At 38.7% G+C, this 12,356-nt stretch overlaps 1 protein-coding gene across 2 annotated transcripts in view; it reads right to left on the reverse strand.

Annotated features, from left to right (window-relative positions):
* cntnap2a (contactin associated protein 2a) overlaps positions 1-12,356 on the reverse strand; it is a 385,507-nt gene that overhangs the window by 117,281 nt on the left and 255,870 nt on the right. The gene's annotated exons all lie outside the window — the stretch shown is intronic.

Here is a 12,356-nt window from a genome sequence, read left to right on the forward strand (position 1 = left end):
AAAAAAAAAAATCACATAACACACAGATGGGAAAGACAATAATTTCGCTTTCCTCACACGTAAACAAACGCATCCTCTTCCCTCTCTCTACATGACAGCTGTAAAACTCTTCCCCAACTTTGTCTCTCTAACTTTGCCTGGGTTAAAATTAAAACCCCTCAAGGTCAGGTTGGATAATCAACTTTCTTGCCTGTGCTGCTTCATTAGCACCGCTGAGCGATATTTCCTCAGTTTTTTTCTCCTGTTGTTTTTCCAATTGGTCTAATCTCTCTGTGCCCCAATATCCCGCTGTAATCCGAGAGCTGTGTGAAAACTGCCTCTAGTGATCGCGGCAAACACAGCCACAGATGTCAGTGCACTTCCTGGTGCAGGCACACTGCTGCATGCATAAGCACTAATGACCCTCGAAACACTGCATGGTTCATAATATAGAAGGAGAGGCAGGTAGAATGACAGTGAGAACATTAGCATGTGTATGCAAATTGACTTTTTTTTAAATGAAGCCGAATCTTCTCTCTTGTGTCATCCATCACTGAAATGGCAATGTCTGATGATGGGTTTGTGGTCGTACACCACAGCTCACCGGGCATCTGCTCTCCCTGGCAACCTTGTGGAGGACAAACAGAGAGTCGAGGACTGCTGCAGAAAGCTTCAAAATTGAGATTAACCCCTTAGCTCGTCACAAATGAGAAGACAATATTATAATTACTCCTCAAGTGAGCTGTTTCTGTTTTTCCATTTGCCTTTTATCTTTCCACCAGGCGGTGGCCATATGGTGCATTGTTTATGTGTATGTGCGTGTTTCGATGTTTTGGTGTGTATGTACGCATGAGAGGGAGCAAGTATAGCTCGAAAAATCCCATTAAGGGGGATATGTATTGGTTTGCTGTGTTATTCAAAGCTTTCTGGGACATTAGTACCGACATATCTTTCAATGTCAGTGCAAACGGCAGAAAACAAACTAATCTGCTTCCCTTTCCCCCCCACTTTCTCTCTTTTCCTTTTTGAAAGTTTGCTTTCATCCCTCTGTGTTGCTCTACATCCATTCTTAGCTTCTTTTTTTTTATTTCTTTTTCCCCTCCTCTCTATGCTGCTGCAAGGTACTTCATTTTCTTTCAAACTCCCTTCTGTCTGTCCTCTTAATACCACGAAAGCTTGTACTGATAAGCTATCAATGCACTGGGGTTTTTTTTTTCCTTCTGGAGCTGAACTTGGTTTATAATAGTATATTTTCTACCTCTGTACATGCAAAATCCAAAAAAACCCAACCCCAAAACATTAAAAAAAATATGTTCCTACAGCACTGTACAGTCAAAAGTTACCCCTGATTTCTTTTTATTTTGTGTCCAAGAAGCCAGATTTTCTTTTAATGTGGTCTTGAACAATAGTTCTCCAGGCTTCCTGGAGGTCTCTCAAAGGTTTTCTTTGGACTGTGGCTGCTGTTTCATTTATTTTCACTCATATTCTTTTACCTGACGAATGAATGTTTTCTTTTGTTAAGCCACTTAACATTGACCTATGATGCACTAAGGTATATAAAGACACCTAACCAAAAAAAACAAACCCTTTTTAAATTGTATCTATAGGGACATTATTACTAGCAGCCTGTTGCAAAAACACATCACTTGTCTCCAATTCTTTGAACTCAGATAAAATAAAATAAGAAACCTGGACAAGTGAAGGTCAAAAGATGACAGGCCTTAACCTTTGACATCAAGAAGACATGGCACAGTTAGTCCAGGCACATCTCAGCACCCTTGTGAGTCTTCTAGTGGCTCCAAAACAATGTACAGTAAACGAACAGCATCTGAAAGTAATGTCTTTAAAAATAAAATTTAAAAAAGCAAAGACTTAAGACAGGACCTGGGAGATGCATTTCTCTCCCATCACTTGCTGAAGCCTCATCAGAAGTGATGACAGTGCAAGGCTAGCTGTCAAGGAGCCATTCTCAATGAAATGAAGCAGGGTTAAAATGCTGAGGTATGCCAAATTACACAAGTCCTGGGCTCAAATCAGTAGAAACAGGACTTGATGATGATGAGTGAATCCAAATTTAAAATGTTTGCTTCAGATTGGTGTCACTATCTATGCTGTGGAAGTTCTATTATGATTCGGAGCAGCATTTTAGTTAGTGGTGTTGGAGAGTTTGTCAAAATTGCTGCAATTGTGAAGACTGAAAATTACTGTCAGATTTTGATCCACCATGCAACACCATCTGGAAAGTGTCTGATTGGCAATGGCTTCATTTCTCAGCAATGATCCCAAACACTCTCCCAATGGTGCAAAACATATCTTGATAGATAAAGAAAAATGGAGCAGTATCAGTCATGGATTGGCCTCCCCACAGCCAGAACCTCGACATTACTGAAACAGTGTGAAATCATCTTGGCAGAGAACAAAACAAAAGGCAGCCAACATCCAAAGAAGAGCTTTGAATGTCCTTCAGGAAGTCTGAAGAAATATTCCTGAACTTCAAGAAATTACAGGAAAGGTGGCCTAAGAAATTACAGGTTATGTTGAAGAACTCAATAAATATTTGCACGTTTCAATGAACTGCTAAAACTCAGTTATTCAGCTTTTTCCAATCAAATGTAATGAAATGAGAGACAACTCAAGACAGTACTGTAGATATAGTGCTTTTATGAAAGATGCAGTAATGGCTGTGATAGAATAATTGGTATTTTTAATTTAAGCACAGAGATTAAGTATAACAATACATATTGCATACACTATGGCAACAACATATTATTATCAACATTCCAGGATTGCAGAAAATTGGATGAGTTGTTTAATACCTCTGCAGAAGTAATTATACTGATGCTGAAAGTTTTGTTGATGGTTCTAAAGTGTATAAATCTACACAGAAGGATAATTATATCCCAGTTCATCAGCAGCTTATAAAACAGCATCTGTGTTGGTGAGGCAATAATGGTCTATTTCACATGATAAGTGCTGAAAATACTAATGTCCATTGTACGTTGATAGGTCCAGTACATTGTCTCATCTGTTATTTTTTTGAACGTACAGTGAATAGACATTTTTGTGAATATTTACTAGGTAACAATAGCATGACATGCAAAATATCTAATATATTCCTGTGAGAAACACTCTTACTCCCCAGAGGTGCGAAAACGAGAATTTCCCAGAGGAGATCAATAACCTATCAGGTTCATTTTTATCATCACTCACCATGCTTATATCAGATATCTCACCCACTTGAATGCTAACCATGTAGAGCTTTTCCCTCAAGAGGGTTCAGTTGCTACCTCACAACAACCTCCACCCAGTAGCATCAAGAGCAAGGACATCCACAGGGAAAGACACACATAGCAATTTTCTTTCTAGATGTATCAAAACTGAATCGAATGAATACATTAAAATCCTCAGTATATTTGCTGTATCACCGAGAGCGCCTGATGAAAAATGCACGTACTGAAACAGTTTAATTTATGCAGCATAGGCAATTGTTTTTTAAAAACAGAAAGCCACATAATAATACATAATGTTAGATTTGTTGAAAGCTCTGTCATAATGTTTGCCTGTGTGTATTACATATGTGTGCATTATATATATATATATGTATGTATATGTGTGCGCTACTTTTGTATAAGCAATGCCTAAGGCCCAGCCTTCAGCACTGAGCATTTCAGATAGGTGACGAGATAAAAGGCGAATAAATGTATGGAAGATGGGGTAGAAAACACACAACAAAAATCAAAAGAAAGAAGCCAAAGAAAGGAGACAAAAATAAACACAGAAATAAGATAAGACAAGCTTTGTGTGGATGCTTTTAATCAGACAATGCAACATCCATTCCACACAGTTACACATTTGGTTTGTGCCCTTGCACATTTCTGACCTTTCTCTTGCGTGAGTGTTTGGTATTGAGTGTGTGCTGCTGGTACATGTTTTTGAATAATAACTTGTTTCCTGTGAGTTAAGCGACAGGGTAGGCAGGTGTGCAGAACATCTATTGCAGTGTGTCGCTTTTATTAGAAAGATTCCTGTTTTTAGACTTTTTTCCTCTTGATAGCTGCAGTGTCGTGCAGCTCACAGCGCACTCTCAACAGTTATTCCTCCTTATACCTCACTGAGCATACTCTTGGTTCAATCCCATAAGGCTATTCATAAGGTTTTCTTACAAAGACTTATAATGCACACAGTAGCAATAACAAAACCATTAGCAAATTGTTCAAAGTACTGTGTGCTGAATGGTGCCTTTTGTTTATGGATAATGGACTCCCTCATAGGCTCTTTATAATAGTGGATGTCTAATTTTGGCTGAAAAGAGCAAAGACAGAAAACAACAGATCTGCTTGCACTGTTTGAACTGGCTCTGAAAAAAAAAACAAGCTTGTCATACGAGATGCAGCATTTTAAAACTCAAATATCTTTTAGAAAAAACATTTAGGTTCTGCATGGATTTTACTCTGCGTGTCCAAAAAACTGAAAATGAAATTTAAAGCAGCCATAATCATTGTGGACATACCCTGCAAATATAGGAGCTTTGTATTGCACAGTTATATATAGCTTTAATGCCAATAAGATAGAAACTTCAAATGCAAGTTTAATCTATGAAAATTGAATTAAGCTGTACTATGAATTATATTCCTAGCTCTTTTTTAAAATAAAGGATGGATTTAAAAGTAAAAGTTAACAGTGGACTTGCATAAAGAATGAGGAAATATTAAAAAAAAGCTGCAAGACTGAGTTCTCATTCGTTGTATACAACAATCCATACACCTCAACAAAATGCTTTAAACCACTTAATCACAGATGTAGCATGCAAAATTCTGCAATTAACCACACACAGTGTCAGTGCCTGGAAATAACTGTTATTTCAACACATAGCAGAAGTGCAAGTGCAGGATGTTTAAAGCAACTGCAAAGGACTTGAATTGTTTCTTCCCCCTTTCTTTTTCAAGTGGTTCTGATAAGTCAATACAGTGGATGTCTCTGTTTTTATTCACAGCTCTGTGTTCGAACGTGTATCCCTGACATCTGAACGAGGTTGGAGTACGACAGCCACGGAGCCTACGCACTGTGTAATATTTTATCCAGAATATTTTTGCTTGTCATTCTGAATTACAAATGAATAAACAAGTTGCAAATAAGGACTTCAAAGGACTACCTTTACCTCTGAGTGTGAACTAGTCTGGAGCAAAACATTACCGAGAGCAGCCCATACCATTTGATCTTTGGCTGTGAAGCACAGCACTAATTTCAGCTGCCAGCAGCTGTAAGTGTCATATTGTGCTGAAGTAAGGACCCAAATGCAGAGAGGCATAGATCAACAGAAAGCGAGCTGTTTAATAGGCTGATAAAAATCCAAAAGATTAATCCAAAATAAGAGCAAACAGAGTCCAAACCACAAAAAAATTAAATCTTAGTAACATGCAGAGGATGCAGACAACAACACAACGCGAAACAAGCAAACTGAGACGGCTTTAAATAAATACAAATAGCGCAATCAGGGGAGTGGAGTCACCTGGGTAACAAAAAACAAAAGGCAAGACGTGAGAGACAGCAGACTATCAAAATAAAACAGGAAATAACTGACTAACCACAAAGACTATACACTTAAATCTGACACAGAAGGACACAAGGGGCAAGGCTATGAAAATAATATGACAAATCCACAACTGAATAATGTGAAAAAAACATGAAGTGAAACAAAGAATGGAGGTTTTAGAAATGTGAAAATCAAACATAAACAATAAACAAAAACATCAAGTTTATGAAAACGTGAAAAAAGTGTTTATAAGAAAACCACAAAAATTCTCTTTCCTGATTAGGTCACAAAAAATATTGTCCCGAGTAGTAAACATCCAGGTTACTTTGAAGTTTGAACCACCTCACATGACACAGCAGCCCCAACCAGTTAGAGGTGTTTGGCCCTCAGCTGTGACACTAATTCTCAGGACAGACTGGTGGTCACGGTGGATCAGTAGAGAACTGCACAGGCTCCATCGGGGAAAGGGATCAAGGTCCAATGCCATCAACAGCAGACTTGTGAAGATCTATGCCAACTGGCTCTGTGACGTACTGCAGCAGCTGTTCAACCTGAACGTGTGTCTGGAGAGAGTGCCAGACTATCTTTGCAAAGTTCCAGCTCCAAAAAACAAAACAAAATAAACACTAAAGACCAGAGGCCTTAACCTTTGAAGACATGGCACAGTTTCTTCTGGCACATCTCAGCACCCCGGTGAGTCTTCTAGTGGCCATACTGCTGTTTGCCTACCAGCTCTTGGTGGAGCTGACACAATCATCTACATGCTGAAGAGGCCTTGCTCCCTCCCGGACAGGTCAGGCAGCACTGTAAGAATTATTCTTCAACATGTTCCAGCCTAGACTGCTAAGAAGAAAGCTGGGAGAGATGCGGGTGTGCACTCCTGTGATAAGATGCATCAAAGACTACCTGCCAGGAAGACGTCCCTGAGAATTCAAAACCATGAGACCGCTGTGTTCAACACTGGGGGTTACACAGGTGATATATTGTCTCCCTTCCTGTTCACAATCCACACCTCTAACTTTAAGTTCAACTCTTGGTAGGCGGGAACAGAAAAATGGGGAGCGAGTAAACAGCTTGATGAAGGGGTGTGGGATTAACCACCTTTAAATTAATGTGGCCAAGATCAATTCTAGGGACTGATATTTATAAGTGTCACAATTGATTCGGCTAATTTGTCTGGTTCCCTTAGTGATCCCTGATTTTCTGTGTGGGAAGACAGTAGATCTATACAAGCAAGCTTTTTATTATCTCTGAGTCTAAACACAAACATCCATGTGTGGATGATCCTGTTTTGCTATGTGAAACTGTCATTATTGAGAGGAACTGATAAGCATGGAGGTGCACTTTTCTTATGGACTGGGCAACAGAACTGGCTCTCAGCTGGAATCGATTCTCATTTCCCATCCCTATCCAGTGTGCTGTTTGTGGAAGGAGGCTGCAAACACTCATCTGAAACGGTCAGAGCAGACGATAACTAATAACTGAGAAGTGTGAGGATTTTCAGCATCCACTGCAGTATTCTTCACATGCTTTTGCAGTCCGTGGTAATGAGTGCATTCTTGTGTGCTGCTGGTGCTGGGGAATTAAGATGAATGCTGATCAAGTGAAGAAAGTTAATCAGGAAGCCCAACTCTGTCCTTGGTTCTCTCTCTCGGACTCTCTGCAGGTGGTGGTGAAGGGAGAAGACTTCAAACTGGGAACTATGAGGGATAATTGCTCTCACTACCTCCAATATAGAAGGCTGGATTTCAGTTTGAGGCTGATGTAGCTCAGATGCAACAGGGAGACTGTCTTTACAGAAGTCAATATACTGTTTAACTCATCCGATATGTGACAGATCACGGTCACATTGACTATTTCTACAGCTTGGGATGGTTTAATTGAGCTAAAACTGCAACTGTGCACATCCAGTGCACATCCAATACCAGCAAAAACTATTTTTCTTTTTACATCCATTGCTATTGCTCGCACTAGAATAAGCATATCATTAAATCAAACAAAGAATATTTTGATGTATTGGAAAAGTATATTTCCTAATGGTTACTTATTCTTTTTGTCTATACTTGCATTAAAAAGGATTTGTTCACTATTAGGGAAGCTGAAAAGTAAGTATTTGTCATGCTGGGGTAACTGCCACTGGGCAGCAGGTTCAGAAAGATTATTTTCTGGCAATGCTAATGATAACACACGGGGAAAATACACACAGGTAATGACTTGGTAAAAAAGAAATACAGACTTTAAAGGCACGCATAGACATAGACATCAGTGGCTTCATAGCCAGCTGGCATTCCCTCCACAGATCACATCAGTTACACTGCACATTTACCACAGCTACACATTTTGGTTGTCACAAAAAGACTCGACCACCCATGGGAATCTGTGAGTTTGAGAGACTGAGAGACTACCAGAGAAAACGACATGCACAATAAGACAGAAAGAAATATGGAAAAAGAAAAAAAAAGTGCGAGAAATGAAATAAAAGACACGCTGCTCTTGCAAACACCTTATTACTCCAGCTTAATGTAGTGTAAAGTGTTAAACTATTTTCCTTTTCGACACTTGCACCTGCTTGGCTATAAGCTGTAAGTGTTGGACTCAGGTAGAGAAACATGGGCGGAATAAGACGCATGACTCTGTCAACACAACATATGACAGCATTATCCCGGGCAATGACGCATTACCAAGGCAACAGCAACCAGAGAGCACGCGTTATGTGATGTAAATGATCTGGGCTCCTCTGTGACGGATTGCACTTTGTTGCCGTTTCTTGTAAAGTCTCTCCTGCTAAATGCCACATAGCTACAGAAAGGCTTGGTGCTGCACGTCATCATCACACACGCTGCTGTTTGCTAATAGCAGATGTTTTACCATCACAGATGTCTTCGACTGTTTTTATCAGAGAGGCGTGTGAAATCTTTCAGGGTAATTCTATCTGGTAACTTTCTGTGCTATAAAAAGCCCAACTTTTACATGTCAGCCTCAAGTGTCTCTCATCATCTGAGTGAATAAGCTCTCACCCCCTGCCTGCAATGGGCACGGGGCAAAAAAAAAAAGAAGCTACATGCAGCCTTGAACTGAGGTAGATTCTTATCAATGCGGTAAAAGTGGGTGAAGTTAGAAATGATGGTTTAATGTTAATTAGCATCTTGTCTTCAGGGAGTAAGAAAAGCAAGGGCAGGAAGAAACTGGGGAGACATAGAGAGCAAGAAAGAGAGAGGATGCCTGAGGATCCTAGAGATAGTTCTCCTTTCTCTCCTCTTTTACTCTATTAGCTCTTGTTCTCTCTCCTTCCCTGACTTGCTTCTTGCCTCGAGTGCTTTCACAAATTAATGACACTGTAACCAGAACATTAGTCGAGTAATGAAAGACGTGGCACAATCGGGCAGAGCGTGGGCACAATAGGCAAATAAAAGGGGGTAATACAAGAAATATAAAGAGAAGTTAATAATGAAATAATCCCAAACAGTTATAGTCAAGGCAAGGTCCCTGTTGACTACATTCATCCTTTTTTTTCATTAGTAGTAAAACTGCTAAATAAATACATATGAGAGTGTGTTGATGTTAAAAGCCACTCTGCGGAGGGAGGTGGTAGCGTTCATTGTAGATTTGTCAAGAATTGCATATTTACCAATAAAACATAAGGAGTGACAAACTTTGAGTTCAGCTGGATGCAAGCTAGCCATTTTCTCATTTCACAGCAGTGCAACCATTATCAGGTACCTGTTATTTTTATAGGCATGTGAGCTTAAGAGGGAAGGGGGAGAGAAGGAGAAAAGAGGGAAAAAAACAGCAATTGCCACTGCTGGATTTGTAAAGGTTAATGATGAACATCCAAAACCACAAACAAAAGAAAAAAAATAAACAAGTGGTTAACCAGATCCACGGAATAAAGTCATTAGGGTGTAATGCAAGACCTTCGAGGATGTGTGCGAAGACGTGCGTGGAATATGACAGTGGTTGGCTTGCTGTTACTTGTGAGGCAATAATTGAGACCAGAAGTGCCCAAGGACTGGACTGTAACAATGCCACACATACAAACAGCCTCATTATCCTGAACCCCACTCATCTCTCATCTCTATCCCACCCTGTTCCTTTTTTTTTTTACCTCCTCCTGTGTCCCTGACTCTCTCCTTGTTTGTCCTTTATACCCTTTTTGTACCAACGACCAATTTCTAACCTGCTTTTCATGCAAGGTTGTTACAAATAGGACTTTACATCAGAAGTCTGTAAAAAACCCAAAACCTGCAAGGTATAGTCACAAAGGAGCACATGCTCATTAAAAGAATGACAAGGTAAACTTAATAAAATCAAATAAACACTTGTTCACATTTGATGCTTTGAGTTGTTTTTGCCTCGACTGCCAGCCAAAGAAGCACTTTTTAATGTCCTTGTCAACACCTGAATCAGTATCCTTGCTGGCTAAAAAACAGTAATTTGGCTTGACATGTGACTGTAATGTAAACAGAGGAGGAGTGACAGACATCTCAAGTATTTCTTCAGCTTTCTTTTCTTCTTACTTTCATCATTGTCTGTGTACCATTTTCACGGCCTATAAGTATGCTACTAATGTGATAAAATCCCGAAATATTAGGATTTTATAATAAGAGCATGAGCTTGGCTGGAGATCTAACCAGCATTTATTCATATAAACAAAAAAAAAAGTGACTGTATCAGTCAGTGTTGGTCAAGTTACTTGAAAAAAGTAATCACTAATTAATTTCTGATTACTTCCCGAAAAAAGGAAGGTAATCAGTTTACTTATTTTCAAAAGTAATTAGTTACTTTGTTACTTTTTAAAACATGATTTATCCCCTAAATAGGTAAGAAAGCAAAGATCTTTTCAGCCCAATTCTACTTTTTCATATAAAATGTAATCAAATGAAAAAGTCTCTTTTTAAAACTTGTTTTATTAGTTTTAATCTTTTAACTTTATGCATCAAGCAAAATTAAATTATATGCAACATTCTCTGACTGGAAGAAATTGTTTAACATTTAAACCTATTTTCTGCACATTCCAGCACATAAAATAAAATTTTTTGTGTTTACACTCATCTTTCAAATAGATGCAAGTAAAACACAGCAGAAAATAAATAAAAGTCAAAGACTCAGCGGTCCTGTTGCTCTATTTTCACCTGTAAAGCAGGAGTGGGGCAGGCGGAGGTTGACCCTGGTGCAGGTGTGCCGCAGCGTCAGTGGAAGGATATAATAAATAATAATAATAATAATAATAATAATAATAATAATAATAATAATAATAATAATAATAATAATTTCACATTCCAGCGGCAACGTATTTGGTGCTTGCTCAGACGTTTAGGGGTTTTTCTCGCTGTATAAAGAAGTTTTCTTCCCACGCAGTGCGCAGCGGACGCTAATGTTTTTGTCACTTTTTACGGAATTCAACTCAAAGTAAGGTTAGTACTTCCACGCTTTAAACGCGGCACTCAATATATTATCCATTTTTGATCTGCACACAGCTGTTGCCACGAACGTCACACTCGCTTGCCTGCAGGTATTAGACATTTCTGTCTCTGACCAACACAAGAGAGGAAGAGAAAATGGAGCATCAGAAGAGTTTCTCTGTGAGGAAACATGCTAAATACATTATATGGACAAAAGCAGTGGGCTACCTACACATTATACCTATAAGCTGCTCAGCCATGCAAATCCATACCATGCACCTCTGCCCTGCTCTGTAACTTTACATGATCTGCCACTTTGCTTCCTGAACAATGGAATTTTGCAGTAATACAACTTCCAGTTGATCATTGAATATCTTGCAGGAAAGAAATTTGATAAATGACTTTTTGTAAAGGTGTCATCCTATTACAGTACAGTAGTGAGCACTTCAGAAACCATTCTTTCACAAATGTTTGCAAAGGCAGATTGCATAGCCAGGTGTTTGAATTCAAGGAGGTGCTATTTTCAGTGCTATTTTTCAGGTGTATAAAATCAAAGATTAAGAGGTGCAGTGCAATATTTTTATCCATGAAGTAGCTAAACAAAGCCAGGCTAAAACCCTTTAAAAAATAGACAAAAAATGTTTCAGATTGACATTTTTTTAATAAATGTTTTTCTTTTATTATATGGAGAAATATTATTGCTTTGTCAAGGCATTTATTTTGGCTTGCATCACTCATATGTTGCTAAACCTTTAAATTCTTCAGAGCTTACCTTTTGAAGTGTGTTATTAAAAAAAAATCTCAAGCAAGTGCTTTAACTGAATAATCATACTTTGACCATACGCTTGCATCATGCATTTTTATGTGAAAATAACCTCCCAAGAGATCATTTCTGCAAAGTATAAAATATGGCCACGTTTATCCAGGAAATGCTTGATATCAAGAAGAGAGATAAGTACAAATGTTACAGAAGTATGGTCATCCTGAGCTTATCCAACTACAGAGAAATATGTTTACACCTCCCTCCCACATCCCCTCTTCCTTTCAAATAATAAGGAAATTCAGGGTATAGTTCAGGGAATCTCCTAAAGTAACAGATAAGCAGTCAGGATGTCCTTGAGGTCTCCAAATAGGCACAATGAAACATGGGCAAAGCATCATGCTCCACAAAGGCCTGGCCCTTTAGACATCCCCGAAACCTCATAAAATCGAGGTCTCAATCAAAAAAAAGGAAAAAAGAAAAACACAAACACTCATGATAACCTTAACCTTATCTTAACTGTGGTTGCCCTTGCAGATATTACAGAAAGGAAAAAAACTGTAAACATTTGTACTTATCTTAAAAAAAAGATGCCACATTCGGTCTGGTTTACAATGAAATGTTTAGCAATTGTTCTTATCAGATGTTTGAGCCGATGGGTGTTGATGACAATAAACAAGCA

The sequence above is a fragment of the Haplochromis burtoni genome, unplaced genomic scaffold (genome assembly GCF_018398535.1).
Source record: "Haplochromis burtoni strain Fernald_Lab_line unplaced genomic scaffold, NCSU_Asbu1 Contig_1, whole genome shotgun sequence".
Classification (NCBI taxonomy): Eukaryota; Metazoa; Chordata; class Actinopteri; order Cichliformes; family Cichlidae; genus Haplochromis; species Haplochromis burtoni.